At 44.1% G+C, this 14,866-nt stretch overlaps 1 non-coding gene across 1 annotated transcript; it reads left to right on the top strand.

Annotated features, from left to right (window-relative positions):
* Positions 1-464: 464 nt before the first annotated feature.
* On the top strand, positions 465-537 carry Trnaa-cgc. The gene has a single exon. It is a non-coding gene; the product is annotated as a tRNA-Ala (tRNA).
* Positions 538-14,866: the final 14,329 nt, after the last annotated feature.

Genomic DNA, 14,866 nt, shown 5'->3' with positions numbered 1-14,866 from the left:
TCTATGCCTCAAACAAAATTACGCCAATCAAGTCGTCTGGTCGTAGGTATACTACTGGCCAGTAAAACTGCTACGCCAAGAAGAAATACAGAAGATAAACGGGTATTATTGGACAAATATACTATGCTAGAACTGACATGTGATTACAATTTCAAGCAATTTGGGTCCATAGATCCTGAGAAATCGGTACCCACAAGAACCACCTCTGACCGTAATAACGGCCTTCATACGCCTGGGCGTTGAGTCAAACAGAACTTGGCCGGCAGGTACAGCTGCCCATGCAGTTTCAACACGATACCACAGTTCATCAAGAGTAGTGACTGGCTTATTGTTACGAGCCAGTTACTCGGCCACCATTGACCAGACGTTTTCAATTGGTGAGAAATCTGGAGAATGTGCTGGTCAGGGCAGCAGTCGAACATTTTCTGTATCCAGAAAGGCCCGTACAGAACCTGCAATGACCGAGCGAGGTGGTGCAGTGGTTAGCACACTGGACTCGCATTCTGGAGGACGACGGTTCAATCCCGTCTCCGGCCATCCTGATTTCGGTTTTCCGTGATTTCCCTAAATCGTTTCAGGCAAATGCCGGGATGGTTCCTTTGAAAGGGCACGGCCGATTTCCTTCCCAATCCTTCCCTAACCCGAGCTTGCGCTCCGTCTCTAATGACCTCGTTGTCGACGGGACGTTAAACACTAACCACCACCACCACCACAGAACCTGCAACATGCGGTCGTGCGTTATCTTGCTGAAACGTAGGGTTTCGCAGGGATCGAATGACGGGTAGATCCACGGGTCGTAACACATCTGAAATGTAACGTTCACTGTACAAAGTGCCGTCAATGCGAGCAGGAGGTGACCGAGACGTGTAACCAATAGCACCCCATACCATCACGCCTGGTGATACGCCAGTATGGCGATGAATACACGCTTCCAATGTACGTTCACCGCAATGTTGCATACACGGATGCGACCATCATGATGCTGTAAACAGAACCTGGATTCAGCAGAAAAAATGACGTTTTGCCACTCGTGCACCCAGGTTCGTCGTTGAGTACACCATCGCAGGCGCTTCTGTCTGTGATGCAGCGTCAAGGGTAACCCCAGCCATGGTCTCCGAGCTGATAGTCTATGCTGCTGAAAACGTCGTCAAATTGTTCGTGCAGATGGTTGTAGTCTTGCAAACGTCACCTTCGTGGTGTAGCAATTTTAATGGCCAGTAGTGTATTTAACGCTACCCGTGCTATGCCCGACCGGGTCCCTAGAATTGTACACTGCGTGATAGATAGTCAATTGCTAAGGAACAGAGACATTGTTGGACAGGAATAACCACAAACAATGATGATCATCGATAAGAAACACAGAACATACCTAATAGAGATAGAGTGGTGTATTTATAAGGAAAAATGGAAGGTGTTCGTTGAGAAACATGTCTGCCAAGAGCATGCGCTGTAGGGTTTATGTCCGGGAAGTAAGCAGGCCATTCCATACGTTCAATATATTCACTTTACAGCGTGTCCGGCACCTCAGTAGTCTCGTGTGGCCGAGCACTGTCGTCCATAAAGAGAAAGCCGGGGCCTACCGCACCCCTGAACAGACGGACACGATTCAGAATAATCTCCCTGTAACACCATTGTGCTGTAATGGTACCTCGCTCGAAGGTATGCAGCGGTGTTCGGCCATTGTGCATAACGTCTGGGTACACCATAACGCCTAGACCATACTGACGACGGTCGTGGCGTTTCTGTGGTGTGTAATGTCCCACCCCCACCCCCACCGCCACTCTCTCTCTACACTAATAGGTGACCAGAATCACCTTGTCACAGTAAGGCGGGATTTGTTGGAGAACATCACCCTGCACCACTGTTGCTGACCATAACCAACTTGCTCCTTACACCAAAGAACCCTTTCTCGACAACGGCGTGATTGAAGTGGGATTAAACAGGCTTTCGAGCACACAGACAAGCCTGATTCAGTTATCGCGAAATCGTTCTGGCAGAGACACATGTACCGGGAGCGACTGCAAGGTCTGCAGAGATCTGCCTGGGAGTGAGATGTCTGTTACTTTTCGGCACTACACGTACGTACCGATCCGTTACGGTGTGGTGGCCCGTTTACGGCAACCGGCATGCTTTCTCACAACATGTCCGCCTTCGATGGCCTTTTTAAAGCTCCATATGACACTTTTGAACATATGATTACTGTGACGACCGACCGTCCAGCCGCTCGTCCACCTCGTCCACCACCGTAAACGCTCAAATGATGACTTACAGACGTGCTGCCTTACCGCACGGAACGTCGGACAGATCTGTGCCACAACCTCCGTCCAACACCGCACTGCATGAACTGTCAAATGCACACATAACATTCGTGCACAGGCTTCGCCGCAGTTAACACGATCTGCCTTCTAAATGTCCTTCTGCTAACATTGTTCTGGTGTTTTGTAGCAACTGCCTATTGTTCCGTAGCAACTGACTGTTATTCCTAGCCATGTGTCAGCTGTTTCGTAACAACTGCAAGCAGTCTAGAACACCCTGTTTGACAAACGATATTAGGATTGCTATTAAACGTTAATGTTTCCATTAGTTTCGTCTTTGTTTCCAGTTACTGGGTAAGCAGTGCCTACCTTGTGCGTATTGAATACACACCAATGAGCTGCACGTCTCATCCCTCAAAGTGAGGTTAAAAAAATGTAAATGTCGTGTGACTAGGTCCTCCCGTCGGGTAGACCGTTCGCCGGGTGCAAGTCTTTCGATTTGACGCCATTTCGGCGACTTGCGCGTCGATGGTGATGAAATGATGATGATTAGAACAACACAACACCCAGACCCTGAGCGGAGAAAACCTCCGACCCAGCCGGGAATCGAACCCGGGGACTTAGGATTGACATTTTGTCGCGCTGACCACTCAGCTACCGGGGGCGGACAAAGTGAGGATGATGATGTGTTGCTGAACGCATTTGTATCTATCGTCGTATTTCATGTGTAATAGCTTCACTCCACCAGATATGAACTGCGTTTTGCCATACGGGTCAGGTGTATTCTGCAGATGACTAACACATCCCTGCAGCTATGTCACGACAACTACAGCGCCCACCTTCCGCTTCATACAACCCTTCAGGGGCATGAATAGCACTTTGTGACTACTTTAATATAATAAACTGACAAAGGGCCCCGCAGCTCATGTTGCCGAGGCGTGTCACGTCCGCCTCACTTGCACCTATTGTGGCGGTGTAAGGCGAGAATTCCGCTGCCACGGAGTTGGAGGTTGGCCCCCTTCACGGCGCGCTCTGGCGGGCCGGCTTGTCAGCAGGAATTTTCACGCCCTGGCGGACACGGGGTTCTCTTTTACCTCCCGACATGTGGCGCAGAGCCAAAGGGTGCGAAGCTACCGCGGCACATACCTGCATCCCTGTTCATTCAATGAATTCCTAGGTCCAACCTGCAACTATTCAGGGTCAGTAGCAGGTTCCTCGACTTTATGAACTCGTGCTTTTACCCTGTTCATTTATATGGATCCCACTCCCTTCTAGTTGTTCGCTAAACGGGTTTATTAAACTAGCGTTGGATAATTACTAATTTTTCAACGGTATGAGCATTCAGTGCCCATGTCTCACTGTTACTGATAAGACCATCAATAAACATCAGACTTTACGCTAAAAGCCCACTAGAGAGTAATCTTACTATGTGAAGTTAAAACGTTTTTCTTCGTTCTTTATACCTTAGTCATAACAAAAGTATTCCATCTTGTATCCGAAACATGTAAGACAGCCGAAAAACCACGACATATGAGGAAGAGTGTAAGTATTCCTGTTCCAGCCGGCCGGAGTGGCCGTGCGGTTAAAGGCGCTGCAGTCTGGAACCGCAAGACCGCTACGGTCGCAGGTTCGAATCCTGCCTCGGGCATGGATGTTTGTGATGTCGTTAGGTTAGTTAGGTTTAACTAGTTCTAAGTTCTAGGGGACTAATGACCTCAGCAGTTGAGTCCCATAGTGCTCAGAGCCATTTGAACCATTTGAACCATTCCTGTTCCAAACAAGATAGGTCATGACAGGTGTGAATATTACGGTAACTTCAGTTTAATAAGTAGTGGTCACAAAATACTGGGACGATTTATTTTCAGAAGTACAGAAAAACAGATAGAAGCTGACGTTCAGTCAAATCAGGCTGGATTCCGGAGAAATTTAGGAACATGGGAGGCCATAAGGGCCCTATGACATATGTAAATCTAGATGTTACTGTAGGTATTTTGGAATCGTCTTTGCAACTTCCAAAAACTGTTATTTTCATCAACAAACGCTTTTACTGAAATAAAACGTTATCGGTGGTCTGCAACGAACGACATTTACAAATTCACTTGCATTCTAGATCGAAATACAGTTCGTTACAAAAGACGTTGATCTTACTTACGGTACTTCATGTTCGATTTTCACTCACATAAGGCCCTTCGTTTCGCACTGTTCATTTTCAACTATAACAGAATACAAAAATTACTGAACGACTTTCGAAAATACACAGGAATATATATTCGAGGAGCAAAAAAAAAAAAAAAAAAAAAAAAAAAAAAAAAAAAAAAAAAAAAAAAATTTGGATATAACCATCAGAAAAGACAGTAAAAACCACACCTTTGACATATAAAGAAAACGCCCAGCAAAAGGCACAATTACAAATGCGACGTCAAACCACTCACAGAGTAACAAACTGCCATCAGATACTTGCTACACAGACAGTACGATTTTTCTGAGCTCTTCTCAGTTACAAAGTTTGCACAAAGGGAAGGACACATAGTATCATTAGTAGAAGAACTTAACAGCAAAATAAAGACACAAATGGTGACACAAGCAATCCAAATTACACCAACTCAAACAAGCAGCATAATCATAAGAAAATTGCGTAAAATCATCCACCACAAATATCTGACATACAAATTCAGATTAGGTAACATATTCAAAAACGTGGCATTAACATTACCTACAGAAAAAGTAATTCAGTGAAAAAACAGATCCAAAAATAAAAACCCAAAGCTTACGATTAACAACAATTTGGTATCTATTTCCTCAGTGGCATGGACTGTGAGGTGATTAGGAGGACATATGATGCGAAATATGAAGAGCACATCAAGACATGGAGATACAGGGCACATCGCTCAACATTTGCACTCCACCTTAAGTAAGAATACTATAGGTCAACTAAAATGTGAAAGATATGAACATCACAAAAATCAGTAAATATAGACACTTCCTCCATTTTTAGAAACTTTTTCACGCAAAAAGCATCATCAGTCACTAACAGTTATTTCATGACCCCATAAATGCTGGAAACGAGACACTACATAAAATGTGTACATACAGACTGAAGCGAGGAATGAAAATTTGTACCAAGGCTGGTATCCGAACTGGCCTTGGTACAATAGTTCATTCTTTGCTTCAGTTGATATAGATCATAAATATTTCAGATTTGAAATGTTATCTGGAACCACATAGTTTCATTTGACTATGTTAATTAATCGAAAAATCACATTATGCAAAAAGGAATCTTTCCTTTTCAACCCCTCACTGCGTCAATCTCTCTGTCTCTGTCTCTGTCTCTCTCTCTCTCTCTCTCTCTCCCTCTCTCTGTTCTTTTTGTCTCCCACTTCCATTCTGTCACCTCATCCTCCTCATCCCTTTTTCCACCATCTCATTATCAACTCACTTTCCATTCCCCTACTTCGCTGCTCACTCGTTTTTGCCCCTTCCTCGTTCCCTCCACCTACTCACCGTTTAGGAATAGACCACCACTCCTGCCTGAGACCTGCAGTGACCAGATGCTCTCTTCTCTCTCCTTATGTGCAGTGAGGTGAAACGAGCCAGCTGTCATGTCCTTCTGTATAGGTTGTGATGATACGTTTCCCTCCTCGAATCGCTGAGGCGTGAAGTCACGTATGCAAATGTTGGTATGACAGGTACCCATCCAGCCACCTAGCGCAACAGAGTTGAGGTCCTTACTATTGGTGTCTCATGTCGGTTCCAATGACGTGTGTCGCTTTGGATCGGAGGAGATTCTATCTGGTTTCGGGCGGCTAGCGGAAATGGTAAAGACTGCCAGTCTTGCTTGCGAAATTAAGGCGGGGCTCACCATCTGCAGCATCGTCGATGGAACCGACTGTGGCCCTTTGGTGCAGAGCCGAGTGGAGCGTCTGAATCAGAGGCTCAGGCGGTTCTGTGACCGTGTAGGCTGCAGATTCCGTGACTTGCGCCATCGGATGGTGGGTTTCCGGGTGCCGCTGAGCAGGTCAGGAGTCCACTACATACAAGAAGCGGCTACATGGGCAGCGGGGGCTGTGTGGAAGGGACTGGGCGGTTTTTTAGGTTAGAGGGTCTCAGGACGTCCGTCTAAAAGGGAGCAGGTAAAACACAGTAAGGTAGTTGTAGAAACGATCGGTTGTAGTTGTAAATTGTTGTAGCTGTGTTGAGAAAAAACCACAGCTCCAAGCCCTAATAGAAACCACTGAAGCTTGATACGGAACGCTGGCTAAAGCCGGAAATAAGATCAGCTGAATTTTTTTCATGCGACATAACAGTGTTCAGAAAGGATAGATTAAATACACCTGGTGGTGGAGTATTTATTATTGCTGTCATAAGTAGTTTACCTTGTACCGAAATTGAAGTAGATAGTTCCGGCGAAATAGGGTGGATAGATGTTATACTTGACAATCGGAATAAACTATTAATTGGATCGTTTTACCGAACCTCCGACCCTGAAGATATAGTCGCTGAACAGTTCAAAGAAAACTTGAGTCACATTTCAAATAGGTACCGCACTCACAAAATTATAGTCGGTGGTGACTTCAATGTACCCCCGATATGCTGGAAAAATTGTACGTTTAAAGCCGGCTCCAAATAGTTACATATGAATGGCTGCAACTCAAAAGATCCAGAGATTGACCAATTCATGCGACATTTTATCGTGAACCTGACTGAAATCTTGATAATTAATGTGGGCAAACAATGGCCAACTCGCCTGAGAAAGCTATGAGCTAAGATTAAATTAGAGAAATCAGTGGACGTCCTTCTGTTTTCATGAGAAGTTTCCAAGAAAACTTTGCAGCTCCCTTAAACGTGCCAGAACTGGTCACACTGTGATCAAAGTAAGATTACATAAATGGGGAATGACTGATGATATCCAGTGTGACTGTGCATAATCGGAACAAACACATTTGGCGCCACTGCCGAGAAATAAAATTCATGGGTACCTGGAGAAACATCTGCAGTAATGAACTGGCTGGAATCTTACGACACGTATGTATAAATGTCTGTAATGGTTAACTATAATTCTAAAAGCCAAGCGCAGAATAAAAAAAACATAACAAAGCGTCCCTAGAAAGGGTTAGGCTTCAATGTAAAATTGTTATACAATGTTTATACGGGAACAGCACTGTAGTGATATCGCAGGAATAGCTCTGCTAGGTGAAGGCAGGTATCCATCACCCAACTTCAATTTGCGATGTAGTTATAACTGTAGAAACATTTTGTGAAACATATTTCCACTGATAACAGAATTTTAACCACAGTATGTCACATACCTCCTTGGTTAATGTTCTTTAGGATCGTGATTCTTTAACTGTATTATAAAAACTAAAAAAAATCTACCAGGAAGTTTCATATCAGCGCACACTCCACTGTACAGTAAAAATTTCATTTTAGAAACATCCCCCAGGCTGTGGCTAAGCCATGTCTCCGCAATATCCTTTCTTTCAGGAGTGCTACTTCTGCAAGGTTCGGAGGAGAGCTTCTGTAAAGTTTGGAAGGTAGAAGACGAGGTACTGTCAGAAGTAAAGCTGTGAGGGTGGGGCGTGAGTTAGGTAGCTCAGTTGGTAGGGCACTTGCCCGCGAAAGACAAAGATCCCGAGTTCGAGTCTCGGTCCGGCACACAGTTTTAATCTGCCAGGAAGTTTCATATCAGCGCACACTCCGCTGTAGAGTGAAAATTTCATTCTATAAAATCTAAAGTTTTAAGCGATTTTGGCTTTGCTGAAACTTTGTTTTACAGAAAGGAGAATCTAAGTAGTGATGATGCTGGGGTGCTAAACTGCGCGGTCATCAGCGGTCGTACGAAGTCTCAATTTTTACACAATCAAGTTTTTTACTCGGTCTGATTTAGCCACTGTCACGAATAATGATAGCATGATGAGGACACCACAAACACCCATCACCCGAGCAGAGAAACTCCCCAACCCCGCCGGAAATCTAACCCGGGACTCCGTGATCCAGAGGTAGCAACGCTAGCCACTAGAGCATGAGCTGCGGACTAGAGAAGTAGTGTACTGTAATTAAATCATGAATTTAACTTGAATCTATGGAGTAGTACGGTACTGAGAAAAGTGTTGTATTATAAAATGTTGGACGAGTCCGAAGGTGCAACTTCCAGTCAAGGAGAAAAAGTCCTACGGTTTTTCCAAATCACTACGAAACAAATTCTCTTTTAGTGAGGCAATATCTTATTGTTTCCCAACCTTTTTGAAAATACTGAGCGTATAGCGCTTGTGAAGGCCTACTATGCGAGCAATAACAGCCCAACAGCGGCTGGAAGGAACTTTGAAACCGAGTTCAAGCTGAAGACAACAGGTCCAAGTGTGTTACAATCAAGAATTTTATTCCCAAGTCTGAGGGTACCAGTGTTAGCAATATCGGTCGTCCTAAAATGGTGAAAATGCCTGAAAACATCGAGAAGACACGCGCTGCGTTTTACACCAGCCCCAGGAAATCAATCAAAGCTGCACAACGTGTGGGAATCTATCAGGAGACACTGCGACGAATCGTTGTTGGAGACCTGCATCTCCCCCCCCCCTCCCCCCCCCCCCATACAAAATTCAGACCCATCAACCACTAAACCTCAGTGGGATAGAACAGCGGTTGTGTTTCGCTAACACTATTGTCCGCAGAATTGATGAGCAGGACTCTGATATGAATATGGTTTGGTTGAGCGACGAGGCCCGCTTACATTTGGATGTGCTCGTCAATAATCAAAACTGACTGAGAATCCCCATTTCATGATCGAGAAATCTCTTCTCCCTCAATGAGTGAATGTGTGTTGTGCCATGTCCACTCACGGAATAATCGGTGCGATATTCCTTGATGGCACGGTGATTACCGAACGCCACGTGTAGGTTCTGGAAGATGATTTCATTCCCATTATCCAAAGTAACCCTGATGTCGACAAGATGTGGTTCCTGCGAGATGGAGCTCGACCTCAACTAAGTAAGAGAGTGTTTAATGTTCTGGAGGAGCACTTTGGGGGCAGCATTCTGGCTGTGGGGTACCCAGAGGCCGCTAGCATGGGCCTCGATTGGCCGCCATATTCTCCGGATCTCAACACATGCGACTCCTTTTTTTTTTTTTTTTTTTTGAGTTTACAGCAATAACCACAAAACCATTGATGAGTTGAAAACAGCCATTCAGGAGGTCATCGACAGCATCAGTGCTCTGACACTTGAGCGGGTCCTGCAGAATTTCACTATTCGTAGCCGGCCAGAGTGGCCGTGCGATTCTAGGCGCTGCAGTCTGGAACTGAGCGACTGCTACGGTCGCAGGTTCGAATCCTGCCACGGGCATGGATGTGTGTGATGTCCTTAGGTTAGTTAGGTTTAATTAGTTCTAAGTTCTAGGCGACTGATGACCTCAGAAGTTAAGTCGCATAATGCTCAGAGCCATTTTTCACCGTCTGCGCCACATCATCGCCAAGAATGGCAGGCATATCGAACATGTCACAATCTAAATCCGAATACCTGGAATGACGGTTAGATGTTGAATAAGCTGTGTGCAGGCCGGAGTTAGTATATAATTTACGTTTTTCCATACAGTTCAATAACTGTCACCCTGTGTATATCTGCTTCGAGCCAGTGATATCTATACTCTCTTGTTGTCGAACTGCTGGTCAAAGATCCTCGTGTTTCATTTCTTGTCTTTTAACAACATGGCTTGCAAGAAATTTCACGAAAACCCAAAATGAAGATACTTTTCGAGTCTGCTCCCGCATCGTCCTATTACTTCGCACATTAATATGAAGTTCAAAGTTAGATTAGTAAGGAATTCCTTACCAGGTGCAGATCGGTGGAAGTTTTTTGCCTAATTACAACACAGTGGACTATGTAGATGAGAAGAATCTGCAGGCACTCGAAATTTCTGTGCTCTTAGAACAGAGATCTACATCATGTAGAATAGAGATCACTGCTTGGAGCAGACGAATCCAGAGTATTTTGACTGCAGTGATACTTCAGGCCTCTGTACTAGAGCCAATTCTTATCGCTGGCTATCGCGAAGTAATAAAATACATTATCAATAACTTCGTACTAGAGCCAATTCTTATCGCTGGCTATCGCGAAGTAATAAAATACATTGTCAATAACGTCTACCACTCATTTGTTGTTGGTTTCTGATTTATGCTGACATGATTAAGAGAATGGTACGCTGATGTAGCTATCTAGTGTAATAAACCGTTAATGAAGAGTATTTGTGGAGTTACATTACCTAGTTCCTCAATCCTGATCTAAGATATAACTGAGGGAATTAAGAGAAAGATTTAATACAATCAAGTAAACATAAAATTTAGAATGTGTCATATAATAGTATCCTATGTGGTGTTATCTAGCTTTCATCATCCTTCATTACTATTTATTTTAGCGACAATCGATCCTGCTCATCTAATAGAAGTCCTATTCAAAGATTAACTTCAACTTCATTTCTCTTAAAATGCAGGTTTATTTATTACATCAGATGGGACGAACAACGTAAAAGACTGTATATATTCCGTTTGCTTAACACGTGGTACACGGCGCCCGTCTCGAAGGCGGTTTGAAAAATTAATGTGTCGCTATTGCATTTACATTAACATTTATGCTTTCTTTTTCATGAAAATAACTCAATTTTAACGGAATGGAGAGAGAAAGACAAAAAGGTCAAAAGCCAGCACGTTTAAACAACGAGAATCTTGTTAATGGAGCAGTTACATGCAAATAAATTTATACTTTTGTAGAAAATCTTGTTTGTGTTAAGTTTAATAGAACCTTTCGTAATTCTGTATCACATTTCAGAGTATTTTGCTTGAAGAAAAACTGGAGATAGGTTTTCTTCGGGTACTTTAAACTTCTATCGTAGCATAGCGCAACAATAACTTTACCACAATTGCAACTCTTTACTGGATGTACCAAAACTAGGACCAATATCTGAAGGTGTTTAAAAATTTAAAGCACACCGCACACGCCCATTTAGTGCACACAGAATGAATTAATTTTCTATGGACAAGAGGCTAATTAGTGAGTAAATCTCTGACCCATGATCTGCAGAACTGAGACTTCATCAGAGGAAAAAGTCAGGCAAGCTTTAATCCCGTTCAAGCAAAAGGCTGCTCAAAAGAGAAAAGTGGTTCTTTGCAAAGCTAAGGAGAGTACAACGATATGGGGCTGGCGAAAATGTACTCGTCTGTAACCATCCAAAGTTATACTCAGGGCCAAATATAACGAATGATATTCCACAAGGGGATGCATACTTACTGACTTATCCAGCGTTACAAAATGTAGAAGGCTTGCATCCACATCACGATATACCGAAAAATTTCCTTTGATAAACTGGAAGTGAAGTGATAACACTTTGTGCAAAAATGTACATAGCTATTTAGAGATGTAGAGATGTAAGGCTAATTATTAACAAAAATTTCTTACCTAGTGTTTAAGGGAAAACTGATTTGCATTCGTATATGCTTCGATAGGTTCCTTTTTGTTTCTGTGCCGTTAGCACGTAAGTCAATTAACGAATGCTATGCATGCCAATGATAGAACCTGATGAGAAGCAAGTCACGTAGAATTATTCGCAGAGACTCACTTATTTATCAAGAGTCTTTGTGTAGAGGACTGTAGATGTAAACAGGGAGAACTAAGTGGGAAGATATCCACGTAGTGTAGCTATCTGTCAAGGCAGTGAATTCTGATGAAGGGTTATTTGGAATAATTTTATCTTACGACTATCTGTGTAAGGAAGGACTTAGAACTTAGAGAATACTCGTCTTACAAGCTTAATGTTCGAGTCAGCGACAGCAGAGAAGAATTCCGCCAGTAGGTTGTCTGTTAGTAGGCACCAAACCGTATAAATTTTATTTATGTAAACAACAAGGATATAAGTCGCTGTATGTGGAAAAATGGATATAACCAGATAGCTACAGACGAGTGACTGGTTACTCTCTATCTATAATAAGGAAGGTGAGATATTCCACTTCAAATTCGTTTGAGAAGGATAGATACAGATTCGGACTTCACGACTGATCAGACGAATTACCGTTTTGAAGTTATTTATTGGCCACTTAGTGCCCTGTTACTCGTGCGTTTGATAAAGCTGCTTTTACCTGAAGAATAACATGTACGTCTAAACTGTCTGTATCTCTTTAAACATTAAAAGGAATTTTAGACAAGGGTGAGGTCCCTGGGCAGTACGAGAGCAGAGAAGCTGATGACATTTTCAGAATTTAAATTAGCTTTTGTATAAAGTTAGTCAATTTCATTTAAACCTAGGTTATTCTGTTTTGTCGTATGTAATATGTGGGATGGTCTTAGGAGCTCATATAGCAAACTAGCAACACAAATCGTGAAGATTAACATATACTTAATGCATATATGAAGAGAAAGATTCAAAAATGTGCAGTCATCTAACTGCGAACTGATTACAATATTACAACAAAGAAAGCGAGCATAAAATGTAGCTAGCATCCAAGGAGAATGTACAAATGACACTGACCTTATCCCGCACATCCGGACCGTAAACAGTGAAATCCATGTCAGCGAAAGACAGTATACCATCTTCATGCGAGTGTGGCTGCAGTGGAACTGCAACTGGCCATCGCCGGTACCACAGTCACGCTAACCGCTAAACACCATTAGTGTTGGAATGAACCAGGAATCATCTCAGTCGTGAATACAGTAGGCGCGCCATTGAAAGTGACGAAAGAAACTACAGAGACGCTTAATAAGTGGGCGTAATGACTGAAAATAAAGTAACTTGGTAGATATAACGTAACTGAACATGTAAGCGAGAAGAAATGAAATGAAATCTCTGACCAAATTTCCTGAAACACCTCTTACCTACAACGCCTTCGACTTCAGAATGTGGATTAGTATTGTGGGTTAGGACAACAGAAATCCTTCTTCCACTTTTTGATAGTTAAACAGGTTTGAGTTATTTCTGCAGAAAGTTTTAATCATTGTTTGTTGGCAATTTTGTATTACTTGACTGTTTCATATTCATCGCCACCTAGCGTTGGATGGCGAGTCTAGCAGATCCTTCTAGACTGACAAAACCATAAATGTACCTTCAGGATACCTTTGGCTGAAATTACAGCCGCCTACTCCCATAGATCATCTCGGGTGTCTGATAATAAAGACTGCATGTAAACAACACTTATGTCTGCTGAAAGTTTAAGTTACAAACGGTCCATACTAAAAATCAACGCAATTGTCATCACTAACATACACGAGAAAAACCACAAAAAATTACTCTCAAGTAAAAAAAAGTTGTATTTTGGAACGATTCACATGAACATTGTTGTAACTCATAAAAATCTGTTGATATTCACATTCACCTATCAAAATACTCATTTTAGTAAGGTTTGAAGCTCTTCTTTTCGTTCTTCCGTGTTTGCGATTTAAAAACTGAGTTGTTTAGGAAATCAGCCTCTTGCAAACACAATTACACTCCTGGAAATGGAAAAAAGAACACATTGACACCGGTGTGGCAGACCCACCATACTTGCTCCGGACACTGCGAGGGGGCTGTACAAGCAATGATCACACGCACGGCACAGCGGACACACCAGGAACCGCGGTGTTGGCCGTCGAATGGCGCTAGCTGCGCAGCATTTGTGCACCACCGCCGTCAGTGTCAGCCAGTTTGCCGTGGCATACGGAGCTCCATCGCAGTCTTTAACACTGGTAGCATACCGCGACAGCGTGGACGTGAATCGTATGTGCAGTTGACGGACTTTGAGCGAGGGCGTATAGTGGGCATGCGGGAGGCCGGGTGGACGTACCGCCGAATTGCTCAACACGTGGGGCGTGAGGTCTCCACAGTACATCGATGTTGTCGCCAGTGGTCGGCGGAAGGTGCACGTGCCCGTCGACCTGGGACCGGACCGCAGCGACGCACGGATGCACGCCAAGACCGTAGGATCCTACGCAGTGCCGTAGGGGACCGCGCCGCCACTTCCCAGCAAATTAGGGACACTGTTGCTCCTGGGGTATCGGCGAGGACCATTCGAAACCGTCTCCATGAAGCTGGGCTACGGTCCCGCACACCGTTAGGCCGTCTTTCGCTCACGCCCCAACATCGTGCAGCCCGCCTCCAGTGGTGTCGCGACAGGCGTGAATGGAGGGACGAATGGAGACGTGTCGTCTTCAGCGATGAGAGTCGCTTCTGCCTTGGTGCCAATGATGGTCGTATGCGTGTTTGGCGCCGTGCAGGTGAGCGCCACAATCAGGACTGCATACGACCGAGGCACACAGGGCCAACACCCGACATCATGGTGTGGGAAGCGATCTCCTACACTGGCCGTACACCACTGGTGATCATCGAGGGGACACTGAATAGTGCACGGTACATCCAAACCGTCATCGAACCCATCGTTCTACCATTCCTAGACCGGCAAGGGAACTTGCTGTTCCAACAGGACAATGCACGTCCGCATGTATCCCGTGCCACCCAACGTGCTCTAGAAGGTGTAAGTCAACTACCCTGGCCAGCAAGATCTCCGGATCTGTCCCCCATTGAGCATGTTTGGGACTGGATGAAGCGTCGTCTCACGCGGTCTGCACGTCCAGCACGAACGCTGGTCCAACTGAGGCGCCAGG

Source organism: Schistocerca americana, chromosome 3 (assembly GCF_021461395.2).
Source record: "Schistocerca americana isolate TAMUIC-IGC-003095 chromosome 3, iqSchAmer2.1, whole genome shotgun sequence".
Lineage (NCBI taxonomy): Eukaryota > Metazoa > Arthropoda > Insecta > Orthoptera > Acrididae > Schistocerca > Schistocerca americana.
The sequence above is the reverse complement of the archived record's forward strand: the minus strand, read 5'-3'. Positions and strand labels throughout refer to the sequence as shown.